Here is a 13,090-nt window from a genome sequence, read left to right on the forward strand (position 1 = left end):
GAATGATTCTTCATATTTGAATACTACTGTATTTGGATGTGTCAATGTATACTAACATTATTATTGGGACAAGTGCAAGTGCAGTGGCTTTGTATGTTGTTTCATGCATGTTTGCACATCCTGCCACCAACTTGTACCTCTGTAAGCGTCGGTGAAAATGATTAATAAAGTCTACTTGGGCCATTGGTTCTCCTGTTTCTGGTGCAATTAGTGTAATGTTCGAATGAATATAACCCTTACGTCAACATAAAACATCTATAAATAGTCGTAAAGATGCACCTGTGGATTCTGACTAGAGATGCTCGATACCGGCTTTTTACCTATACTGTCCAGTACTTCATTACCGACACCGATAATATCAGCAGCTCTTCCCTCAAACTAATGTCATGTCACATCTTGTGTGGTGAATAAACACATTATGCTTCTTTTACTGCGATGCCACTGGATGCATTTCACAAATAAACACAAAATTAGCCAAATATTGCAGTATGCAATGGAAGAGTCAAAGTGCCATATTTATTTGAAACAATTTGTCTCGACAAAAGTCATTAAAAATCATGACCAAGATGCCTTACTTCCTTCTCACATAACCAGTGCTGTCATTGCGAATTGAAGCTACCTGTATTTTTTGGAGACCCTTATTTTGTTAGATGCCGTCTGACAGGATGTAATGCACAGCGTTTTTATTGCAAAGGCCAAAACTGTGCTGTTTTGTCTTTGGGCTCTTGACGTTTTTGACGTTTTCATTTTTTCATGAATGAAATGCTAATATATGGCATAATAATGCAACTACAGGATTTCAAAAGCAAAAAACTAAAGAGGAAAGAGTATTTAACATTGTAATTGGAATGTCAAGAGCTTTTCAATAAATGAACTGAATAAACAAACAAACAACATAATGAATTAAACATAAAAAGACAAAAAAAAACTATCAAAATAAAATGGACTCCCTTTTAGCAAAAATTGCACTTAAATACAAATCACCATCATAACCAAAAACAATAAAAAATAGACCCTGTCTCTGTTAAGAAAATAACCCACTTCAATAAAAAACACAAACAACAATAAAAACAATTGGAAATAAAATGGAGTACCAAGTCTCTGTGAACGAAATTAATTTGCATTGAAGCGTTCTTCAGTGCCTTGTTAGTTAGCACGGGTAACACACTTCACCTTCCGCGGAAACATGATGTAAAACAATACTTCCCCAAAGTGTATTGAAAAAATAGATCACTAGAAAACAAAAACGTAACGCGCATCATGGACACTAGTCCATATTTGTAATTTGGGTCACTTTCGTTATAGTCTGAATATTGACAAAAAGACTGAGAAACAACCCGGAAATACTCTGAAGTTCACATTGTGTGTCAATGCAGACGTCAGCTCACTTGCATATACACTTCCTTGATTCACTTTTAGCAATATTGTGTGTGGAATACGCTGTTTACGTTTAATGAGGTGTAATGCTTTGTCGCAGTTTGGTCAAAGTACATGTTTTGGATGCAGCAAAAGGCATTTGGTGCAAAGTGAGGTCTTATACTTCGCGACTCACAGCAGCTGAAACGTAACGTCCACCGTTTTGTATTATTTATGTCATTGTCTTTGTCACAAACTTTTCATGTCACAAAATGACGATGCGCAAATTTAAATTGATATCAGATTGTGTTTTATACACAACAGGCACGAAAAAAGTATTTCATCGTGTGGCACATGACACACAACTAGTGAGGGCACACTCACTAGTGAGGGCACACTCGCTAGTGCCCCGCCTCTCCCCACTGGGACAAAGAGACGGAATAACTGACAGGAAGCTTAATTCCCTCCGTTAATTCCGCTATAGAACCAGCGCGCCCAGGCAGTGCTCCAGACTAACTTTTTTTTACTAGGAGGACAGTGGCCCCTTACTTAAAATTTAAGGAGCGCAAGCATAACATTTAGGTGAGCAAACCGAAATCGACTTGCAAAGTAAACATTCACATTTTCTCTCACTTTGACTGTATTACTGATAAATACTATTAACTCCAACACCGTCCTCTTTTCACACACATTCTTCTTTGGTGTTTGTCTCCTTTCTTCCTCTTTGCGAGTTATGTCGGTTGGCAAACTAGCTCATTTGCGCTGTTACTGTCAACTACTAGGCTGAAGTGTGGAGCAGAATTTCGTCAGTAACAAAAAATATTCAATAATATAATAAAATCGGTAAATTAACTGGTAGGGTTGCCAACTTGTGCAAAAATAAATAAGGGACACCTTGTTGGCAGGGCCAACCAACCCACCTGTTACTTGTGTACTTTGGTGCCTGTTTTAGAGTAATACTATGCATCCATCATCGAGATCGGGTCACAGGGACAGCAACCAAAGCAGGAAAGCGCAGACTTCCTTCTCCCCGGCTACTTCGTCCAGCTCCTGCCAGCAGATCCTGAGGCATTCCCAGGCCAGTTGAGAGACATAGTGTCTCCAACGTGTGCTGGGTCTTCCCCGAGACATCCTACCGGTCGGATGTGCCCTGAACACCTCTCCAGGGAGGCATCCTGACCAGATGCCTCATCTGGCTCCTCTCAGTGCAGAGGAGCAGCGTTTCTACTCCGTGGTTCCCCCGGATGACACTGCTTCTGACCTTGTCTCTGAGGGAGAGCCCAGCCACCATACGGAGAAAACTCATTTTGGACGCTTGTACCCGCAATCTTGTCCTTTCGGTCACTACCCAAAGTTCATGACCATAGGTGAGGGTAGTAACATAGATGAACTGGTAAATTGAGAGCTTTGCCTTTCGGCTCAGCTCCCTCTTCACCACAACGAACCGATGCAAAGAACAAGACCCTGAGGTACTTAAACTCCTCCACTTGAGGCAGGTTCTCATCCCCAACCCCGAGATGGCACTCAGAGGACTTGGAGGTGCTGATTCTCATCCCAGCCGCTTCACACTCGGCATCAAACCAATCCAGTAAGAGTTGAAGGTCATCATCTGCAAAAAGCAGAGACCCAATCCTGCAGTATCCAACAGGAACCCCTCAACGCCCTGGCTGTGCCTAGAAATTTTGTCCATAAAAGTAATGAACAGAATCGGTCGAATGCCTTCTCCAAGTCCACAAAACACTAAGCTCTAAGAGTGTAGAGCTGGTCCACAGTTCCACAACCAGGACGAAAACCACACTGCTCCTCCTGAACCTGAGATTCGACTATCCGGCGGATCCTCCTCTCCAGAACCCCTTAATAGACCTTACAGGAAGGCTAAGAAGTGTGATCACCACTGTGGTCTGCCAATCCAGAGGCACCTCCCCCGATGTCCATGTGATGCAGCAGAGTGGTGTCACCCAAGACACGCCCACAGTATCCAGGGCCTTAAGGAACTCGGGCGAATCTCATTCACCCCTGGGGCCCTGCCACTGAGGAGTTTTCTGACCACCTGGCAACCTCAGCCCCAGAAATGGGAGAGCCCACCACGGAGTCCCTAGGCAGTGCCTCGTCATTAGAAAAAAAAACCTCACATTTGGAGTCCGTGGACCAGAGGCTAGGCAGATAACGCTACCTAGTTCGCTGCTGCCAGAGAGACAGAAGAAAGTGTGAGCCAGGCAAAATGTGTAAAAAAAAGATGGTAGAAAAGTCGATTGAAACGTGAGTGATCACACACGCTGACATCGATAGGTTTAGACTATGACAAGCTGTCGTCAATTGACTCGATCAGCGGACATCTTATTAAGACCCTCGCTTACACATATTTACAATACAAAGCCCAAACTTGGAAATAATTCCAGAGTGCGGACGTACTCAACTAGCAAGCTTGTTGCTGTGCGGCATAAGTTATCACTCGCACGCTGATATCATTATGAGCAGAAAATGCCAATATTGTAATAATAATATCTGCAACACAACCATATAATATAGTGATGATCATTTCTAGACACACACATATGGACACCAACCCACTCCCCTTCAGTGCCTCATTAGGCCCAATTTATATGTGGTGCAGTAAGCAAAGACATCAATATTCCAAAGCCGACGATGACATTCCTCACAACGACATGTGTGACTCCACTGTCGCCTCTCTGTCATGAAACCTCTGGTGCGTTGACAGCAGATAGATGGAATTTTGCACAAGAGGCTGTCCGGAATGTCAAGTTGCGGTGATGTGGCTGTGCATTTAATCTGTCGCTTGGTGATATATAGGCCAGCGCCACTCTGTGGGTCCTTTCTGTAGCCCTCCTCAGCCATGTTGATAGAGAGCGGCACAGGATTGCCATTGCATAAAAAATCTGAAGGTTCAAGTCATAACAGCTGTTTGTGCTGTCCTGCACGTCAATTTATTTTAACCTGCTATAAGTTTTTGAAATGATAAGTAAACGTAGTTTCATTATAGAATTATAGCTAAATAAGAGACAGTGTATTTTTAAGAAAATTAGGTGTCATATTGACTTAATGACTGTGACAGAAGTAGATGGAGGCTCCGCAAATACGCCGCAGTGTTATAGACCGCCATCTAGCAATATTTTTACTGCAATTTGTCAGTCTAACTTCTATTGTATTTCCTGTTGTATTCCTATTTCCCTTATAGTCAAAAATGTCAGACACCAAGGCCAGCTACTGGCATGAGCACCCTAAGCCAGTGTCTCTCAATAATTTCTGTCATGACCCCAGCAGAATGCTAATGCTAATCGCTAACGCGTGTATGGGATTTCCGGTGTAAATGAGTATCAAACTAGCACTTTTTTAATGCATTTTGTTTATTTTGAACCCCACAGAGAGATTATTTGTATTTTATCTAAGTTGCAATTGACATGTTTTATTTCTGTATGTTCAGTTTTATAGTGCTTTAAAGCCACGGCTCCGAAAGGAACTCAACTGGAGTCTTGATTGAGAACCTGTTAGAGCGTTAGAAAGTATGGTTCCTGTCAAATTTGATTGATGACCATGTCATCAACATTCCCTCTAAACTGCGCACTAACCTTGTGTTCTCAGCGCACAAGAAATCTTTGCTGCGCAGCAAAATAAAATCCAACCTGAAATGCAAATAAAATAAACACATAACTTTTTCTGTACCATTTTGCAATGCAACTCCGTGAGTGACAGGCGACTTACAAGCGGTAACAACACCAAGACAAACATTGTCCAGCCAATAATGAGAGCCTGCTGGTACGCATTTACTTACGCAGCCAAGCAATTCATTAACAGTGCGTTACTTACTCTAGTACATGCCGCTGTTTTGCAGGTTAGCGTATTGCTACCGAAGCAGGGGCGCTAAATGCTGCTTGCTAACCCCGTGTAATAGCGAAACAAACGCACCAAGCTAAAGTAAAAAAAAAAAAGGTGTACTGGCTGTCGGAGTATGTGGGAACAAATGAACAAGAGTTGAATAGGGATGAGATTTTTTCTTTTTCAAATGAGGGCTGCGCTCAGCCAGTTTTCGGAGTGAAAAGTGTGGACTCAATAAGTAATATAACCCTGCATGTGGTACTGGTGTGCTTTTATTTTGATGGCCGGACTTACAGGATACAGGAAGTGTTATGCCAAGTTTGCACGAATGATGCCGAAGGGACCAGAAGGTAGTTGTTTCTTTCAGTTGAGTTTTTTAAATTTTTTTATTTAGACAAAAGCAAACATGTACATCACTCTCAAGTACATTTCCAGAATGAAATAGTACCACAACAGGCTGCTGCAAAACAGAAAGGAAATAAGGAAATAATAGTAAACATAATTAACAATATAAATATAGTAAAAATGGTAAAAAAAAACCTAGGTGTTTCCTGCAAGATTTAGATCATTAATTGGATGAGATACTGTAGTTCCACAGCTTGTTTTGTGTGAGGTGGACCAAAACGAAAGCTACTTTCTGAAATACGCCTTGCTGACCTTTTCAACCCGTTCATATACAAAATACCACAGAATGGAAGTTGGACTACCTCAAGATCTCAGGTTTTGGACGGGTGTGATACTACAACCGTGCACGTCTGATGGCGCTCACAGAGACCCAAGGAATGCTCGGGCCGTTATTTTTAAATTAGAGGGAACATTGGTCACGGTCACAGGTGCAAACCAGGTGACGTCATAATCGAGTGACTTCATAGCGGGGTGACGTCATAACCATGTGACAGGACCGGAAGTGAGTACCGGAAGTGCGGATCTAAACGGCAGAAGTCAGTTAATTAATTATTTAAAGTATTGAACTAATGAAAATAATAAATAAATATATAAACATTATTTAATATCTCCCTGCTCAGCCATTGCAGAGTGCCAATGTGCCAACGTGTGTGTGTGCCAATGTGTGTCAATGTGTGTGCTTGTACGCCCGCGCATGTGTATGAGACTCTTCCCCACTCTAGCCCCCTCCTCTTTTACCCCTTCCTGCCCATCTTGACCCCCTCCCATTCTTCTGTCTTGTCTCTGTAGCCTGCCCCCAGGCATAGTTGATCGTGTAAATGAAATTAATAATTTAAAACAAAAAATTAATTTGACACGGTCATCAATCAAATTTGACATGAACTTTACTTTGTAACTCTCTCCTGTTATCTGTCTCCTGACAGATAACCTGAGCAAACGTTAGGGATCAACAATGATACTGAAAGTCCCCCCTGCACCTTGTGCCCCCTCCCACCTCACCCCGCACTGCCCTGCTGAAAAAAAAACAGCATAGACCAGCATAATTTCCATACTGGTCTATGCTGGTTTGGTCCTGGTTTAGCTGGTGGACCATGCTGGTCTATGCTGGTCAGTGCTGGTCTATGCTGGTGGACCATGCTGGGATGCCGGTCACCAGCACCAGCACACCAGCACAAAAACACAACATATGGTGGTCTATGCTGGTCATGCTGGTAGCTGGTCTATGCTGGTTTTTCCAGCAGGGTCCGTTGCGGATGTTTAGCTCTAACCAAGTTCAAGTCAATTCAAGATTCAAGAGAGTTTTATTGTCATGTGCATGGTAAAACAGCAGTTATACCATGCAATGAAAATCTTATTCTGTTCATTCTCCCAAGAAAAGAAAGAAAACACAAGAAAGAATAAGAACATAAGAAACATAAACACATAAACATATATACCAATAAATTAAGCAACAACAACAGAAGAGACATTAATACAAATAAATAATACAAATAAATAAATTTTTAAAAAGTGCTATGAGTGTGTGCGTGTGTTGCGTGCGGCGTGTGCGAGTGCTTCGTTGAGAAGCCTGATGGCCTGTGGGTAAAAGCTGTTTGCCAGTCTTGTGGTCCTGGACTTCAAACTCCTGTAGCGTCTGCCTGACGGTAGGAGTGTGAATAATGAGTGTTGTGGATGTGTGCTGTCCTTGATGAGGTTGTGTGTTCTGCGTAGGACTCTGAGCTGCCCCAACAATGTTCTGTGAGGTCTTGATCACCCGCTGGAGTGCCTTCCTATCACGTGTTGTACAGTTACCGTACCAAACAGTGATGGAGGCGGTAAGGACACTTTCGATAGTGCATCTGTAGAAGCAACTCAGGATTGTGGTGGACATGCCAAATTTCCTCAGTCTCCTCAGGAAGTACAGTCTCCTTTGGGACTTCTTCATAATTTGCTGGGTGATGTGAGACCAGGTGAGGTCCTCGCTGATGTGTGTGCCAAGGAACTTGCAATTTACATTCCATTCCATTCCATTCCATTTTCCTCCGCTTATCAGGGTCCGGGTCGCGGGGGCAGCAGTCTCAGTAGGGAAGCCCAGACTTCCCGGTCCCCGACCACCTCCTCCAGCTCCACCGGGAGGACACCAAGGCGTTCCCAGGCCAGCTGTGAGACATAATCCCTGCAGCGTGTCCTAGGTCTTCCCCGGGGCCTTCACCCGGTTGGGCATGCCCGAAACACCTCACCAGGGAGGCGTCCGGGAGGCATCCGGACTAGATGCCCGAGCCACCTCAGCTGGCTCCTCTCGATGTGAAGGAGCAGCGGCTCTACTCTGAGCTCCTTCTGGATAACCGAGCTCCTCACCCTGTCTCTTAGGGTGAGTCCCGCTACCCTACGAAGAAAACTCATTTCAGCCGCTTGTATCCGCGATCTTGTTCTTTCGGTCATGACCCAAAGCTCATGACCATAGGTGAGGGTGGGAACATAGATCGAACAGTAAATTGAGAGCTTTGCCTTCCGGCTCAGCTCTCTCTTCACCACGACGGTCCGGTACAGCGACCGCATTACTGCAGACGCTGCGCCGATCCGCCTATCGACCTCACGCTCCAACCTTCCCTCACTCGTGAACAAGACCCCGAGATACTTGAACTCCTCCACCTGGGGCAGAACCCATTCCCAACCCGGAGGGAGAAATCCACCCTTTTCCGACTGAGAACCATGGCCTCGGATTTGGAGGTGCTGAGTATCATCCCAGAAGCTTCACACTCAGATGCAAACCGTCCCAGTAAACGCTGCAGGTCATAGCCCGATGAGGCCATCAGGACCACATCGTCTGCAAATAGAAGAGATGAGATCCTAGTGCCCCCGAACTGGACTCCCTCGACACCTTGGCTGCGCCTAGAAATTCTGTCCATGAAAATTATAAACAGAATCGGTGACAAAGGGCAGCCTTGGCGGAGGCCAACGTTTACCGGAAACAGGCTTGACTTACTACTGGCAATGCGAACCAGGCTCCTGCTCCGGTTGTACAAGGACTGAATGGCACGTAGTAGCGCGCCACCAATCCCATACTCCCGGAGCACCCCCCACAGGACACCGCGAGGGACACGGTCGAATGCCTTTTCCAGGTCCACAAAGCACATGTAGACCGGTTGGGCAAACTCCCAAGTACCCTCCAGGACCCTTGCAAGGGTGTAGAGCTGGTCCAGTGTTCCGCGACCTGGACGAAAACCACATTGCACCTCCTGTAGCCGAGGTTCGATTAACGGTTGTACCCTTCTCTCCAGCACCCTGGAATAGACTTTTACCAGGGAGGCTGAGGAGTGTGATCCCCCTATAGTTGGAACACACCCTCCGGTCACCCTTCTTGAAAAGGGGGACCACCACCCCAGTCTGCCAATCCAGAGGTACTGTTCCCGACTTCCACGCAATGTTGAAGAGACGTGTCAGCCAAGACAGTCCCGCAACATCCATACACACTGTTTATAATTTCCATAACTTGTGCCATTTGGAGCCTTGGAGGATTAAATTTGATTACCAATTTATAAAAATCAAACCAGATTAACAAATCTTGTTTAGGGCATCAAAAGGCCTAGAGCCGCTGTTGATTATCATATTTATCTTCTGAAATTGTTATTGCAAAGACACAGTTTGTTCTGTCGTACTTGTGCATCAATCTCATGCACTATGATGATCCCCTGTTAGCCGTGCTCTCCTGGAATTACAATATCAGGTGTTTGGGATATATGTTGCCATGGCGACAACTTAGTGTATGGTCGAGCGGCATGGCTGATGGAAACATTGTGGGTAAACTGCTCTATTTTCTCATTCCTGCATGGCTGTTTACCTGCCTCGCCTATTTATATAACTCCAACCTGGAAAGGATATGACTTTCTGTAAACAATGTGTACATAATCAACACAACAACTGCAAAGTGCTATGGTAACAATGACATTCAGCTTGTAGTGATACTTTAACAAATGAAAACAAATGAAACAAATGAAAACAAAGCTTTAAAATAAATTCCTTGGGCTCAGATTTGAATGATTTAAAAAATGAAATGATTGCTCTCTGCATGAACCTCCCACTGGTCCACCCACTTACAGCAACAAGGAACAAACAAGCACCCATTAATCATTAATTAGGAACATTAATACCATATTTTGCTCCATACCATACCATAAACAGTGTGATTAGCAGAGGTAGGAGACAGTCAGTGCTTTACAAGTCTCAAGTCTCGACAGGACAGGCCGAATCAAGTCTGAAGTCATAGGCTTGACATTTTCAAGTCCTTACAAGTCATGAGCACTCTTTAGTTTTGACCAAATAAAATGCCATTTTAACAATGTAACACACAATTAAATTTGACAAATACAATCAATGCATTTTGAATTGTTGCATTTTTAAATTAGATCAGTGTGACGAGACTGAAGACTGAAGTCACAGAAAAATAGTGCTGACATAGCATTCAGGATTTAGTCAGTGCACACAAATGTAATCCACACCCTTGTTGTTTCTTCTTAAACCTGCCTGGGCGCTAATATATGCATTCAATGAGGCAGATTCTGTGGGAAAATGAGTTGTCTTGCTGGAAATGACATAATAATGATCATGTTAGTTGAATACTTGGAATGGGGACCCATTTTACTCAATACTCTCAAGTATTTTCAAGCCAACAGACTAAAGTCTGAGTCAGATCCCGAGTCATTGATGTCAAAGTCCAAGTCGTGTCGCTCGTCTTCGATGATATTGTCCAGTCCAAAGTTATCAAAATTGTGACTCGAGTCTGACTCAAGTCCAGTACACCTCTGGTGATTATTGTATGTGGGCATCGATCCATCACGTCTAACGGCATCTCTTATCAGCCCTTTACTGTCTCAATTCTCATCCTCCCGTTTTTATTCTTTTATGTCTGGGATGAATTCCTTCTATATAAGCAATAACAAAGCTCAACAATAATTCAAAGTAACACTTTCTACAAGGTTGAGATGTATTCAGTAGATCAGTGGTTCCCAAACTTTTCAGTCGCGTACCTTCAGACTTCAGACATCTGACTCCTGCACACTTCAAAAACATAAACCACGCAATCAAACATATTTGATATATCATTACATATATTATGACATTACATAAAAAATAATGTCTTATTTTTCAACTGCAAACACAGGCTACTAATTTAAAACAGAGTGTTTTAGAGTTGTCTTCTGTTTGGTGAATTTATTTATATTATGAATTATTATTATTATTATTAATTATGTATTACATGATATTAAATGGTGACAAGCTGTGGTAAAATGTGGCGAACTGTGACCTTTATGGTCTTTTCTGTGCTTTGTGTGCAGCAACATGGTACATAATAATTATAATGAAAACAAAGGCACATAACGTACAGGAATCAATAAGGAAATTAATTCAATACGAGACTTATTATTGAGCCAAATGGACATATGAGCACATATAGCATGAGATTATGCATCAAGCAAAAATGCACAGCAGCACCGAGCTAACATGTTAAAAGCTCACCTCAGTGCATTTACACACGACATTAACATTTGTGAACAAGGACGAGGTGCGTCGGAGAAAGTCGTACACATAAGTGACAATCTGCATCACACATGGTGTGGTCGAGACCGCTGGACAAAGCGACCGCAACACCCGAAGAAGACACATTATTCTTGAAAGCATAAATTTACTTTTACACGTGCAAAATTGGGTGCTTTTTAACATAGTCAGTGCATCCAGTCAACGAACAAATCATACAGCTCAGAAAACACTAATTAGTCACAGCACCACGTAAGAAGACCAGCTCTCTTTTAGCACCCAATATCAACGATCTGGAAAAATCTTCAAGATTAAACACTTTTAATGAACAACGTCATCATCAAACTTATTTGTTCATCTAGCACACACAGAAAAATGAACAATTTCATGCTGTCACCTTTGTTCTGCACTGTACTTAGCTACTACCTGCACTTGTGGCTGTTCACATGTGGCATTCGAGCACATTACGTAAATCTCAGAGTTTAGCGCTAATATAGTCTAGCTTTTTTTTATATTTATTCACGTACCCCCTACGGCAATCTGCGTACCCCACTTTAGGAACCTAGGCCGTGGATGTATACCATATTATGTACTGTAAAATTGGGATGCACTGATCAGGGTTTTATGCTGCCGATACCGATCATCCATGAGTGAGATTGGCCGATACCGATACCGATACCAATACCGATCACGTGGATTAACTGTACATTTTTGTGCTATTGGCCGGGGCTGCTGTTGGACAATTCCAAGGGCCCCTGGCAAATAGGTAATTATTAAAAAATAAACTTTTGGGCGTATAGTTTTTGGGAGGATTTTGCCTTTATTTTTGTGAAACGATTTTGTACTATTTAACACAAACCTGAATTTAATTTGATGCATGTTTTGTACGAGTACATGGGAAATAAATTGGTCAATAATTTATTTTATATGAGTTCAAGATAACAAAATTACATACAAACACATAACAAACATCTATCCATCCATTTTCTACAGTATGCAGCATACCTGTGACTAGGGTCACTAGGGTGACTAGGGTCACGGGTATGCTGGAGCCTATCCCAGCTGACTTTGGGCGAGAGGCGGGGTACACCCTGAACTGGTCACCAGCCAATCACAGGGCACATATAGACAAACAACCATTCACACTCACATTCATACCTATGGACAATTTAGAGTTGCCAATTAACCTAACATGCATGTTTTTGGAATGTGGGAGGAAACCGGAGTACCCGGAGAAAACCCACGCACGCACGTGGAGAACATGCAAACTCCACACAGAGATCAGAAAACAAACCGAATAAAATATTATAAATAAATATCTTTATTAAATAGAAATCTGTACTACTTACTGTAACTTAAAAGAGAATAAATTCAGTATCCAGGTTGCAGGGATCTCTCACTTTCCTTACTGTTAGAGCTGTCAACTATTTGTGTTGTATTTATGACTGCCAACATTTAACATTTATTTAACATTTGTTTACCATCATGCTTCTGCTATTCTGTGGTCATTTCTCATTATATAAAGCAGGGGTAGGGAACCTATGGTTCGGGAGCCAGATGCAGTCATCAAAACACAGACATCTGGCTCCCGAGACATTTCTTAACATGATCAAATTGATTTATTTAAAAAAAAATTTTCACTGACATTTTAGAGTAAATCATTACAAACATCATAGTTTTAAAAATAACATCCATCCATTTTCTATGCCGCTTCTCCTCATTAGGATCGCGGGGGTATGCTGGAGCCTATCCCAGCTGACTTCGGGCGAAAGGCGGGGTAAACCCTGGACTGGTCGCCAGCCAATCGCAGGGCACATATAGACAAACAACCATTCACACTCACATTCACACCTATGGACAATTTAGAGTCACCAATTAAAACATGCATGTTTTTGGATGTGGAAGGAAACCGGAGTACCCGGAGAAAACCCACGCACGCACGGGGAGAACATGCAAACTCCACACAGAAATGCCCAAGGGA

Source organism: Dunckerocampus dactyliophorus, chromosome 6 (genome assembly GCF_027744805.1).
Source record: "Dunckerocampus dactyliophorus isolate RoL2022-P2 chromosome 6, RoL_Ddac_1.1, whole genome shotgun sequence".
NCBI lineage: Eukaryota > Metazoa > Chordata > Actinopteri > Syngnathiformes > Syngnathidae > Dunckerocampus > Dunckerocampus dactyliophorus.